The sequence below is a fragment of the Seriola lalandi genome, unplaced genomic scaffold (genome assembly GCF_002814215.2).
Source record: "Seriola lalandi dorsalis isolate HSWRI2012SDOR001 ecotype SW California unplaced genomic scaffold, Sedor1 jcf7180002053996, whole genome shotgun sequence".
Taxonomy (NCBI): Eukaryota; Metazoa; Chordata; class Actinopteri; order Carangiformes; family Carangidae; genus Seriola; species Seriola lalandi.
The window spans coordinates 12,912-13,468 of NW_019524549.1; the positions used below are offsets into that span (position 1 = coordinate 12,912).

At 33.0% G+C, this 557-nt stretch overlaps 1 protein-coding gene across 1 annotated transcript in view; it reads right to left on the bottom strand.

Moving 5' to 3' along the window:
- The window catches only part of LOC111652511 (caskin-2-like), a gene marked incomplete at its 5' end in the record, with an annotated part of 11,060 nt that overhangs the window by 7,974 nt on the left and 2,529 nt on the right, over positions 1 to 557 (bottom strand). The window lies entirely within an intron of this gene.

The window sequence follows — 557 nt, forward strand, 5'->3', positions numbered from 1 at the left end:
GGGGTGATAGTGCAGCAGATTACTGCGTCAAATCTTTCACATGTGGATACAAATCCTCCTTGACCGTCACTCTTTAATAAAGCACGTTAGCCACTCGAAAATTCAAGATGGCCGCCATTTCTGATGAATACTGACAAAAAATATTACAAAAAAATTAAAACTCTATTACTCGAAAAATAAAAAAATTAAGAAAAATTACATCATTACTCTATTAAATCACTATATAGTAATAATATACTACATTACTACTACATTAACAAATGACTCAAAATTAGTTTATTTAATTTATTATATAAAATAAATTATTACTAATAATGTGGAGACTAGTGAACCAGTAGACTGTCGACAGAGTCTTAAACAGGATTATATTGTGAAATTTGTGGGTAAAATTCTGTTTCCTGTGTCAGAAATGGCGGCCATCTTGAAATGTTGAAATTTAAAGTGGCTAACGGGGTTTTTCAAATGAATGGCCCCAGAAGGAGAAACATACCAATTGTGGTGCTTGTGTCCATATATGAAATATTATTGCAGTGATCTGCGACACTATGAGGGGGGGG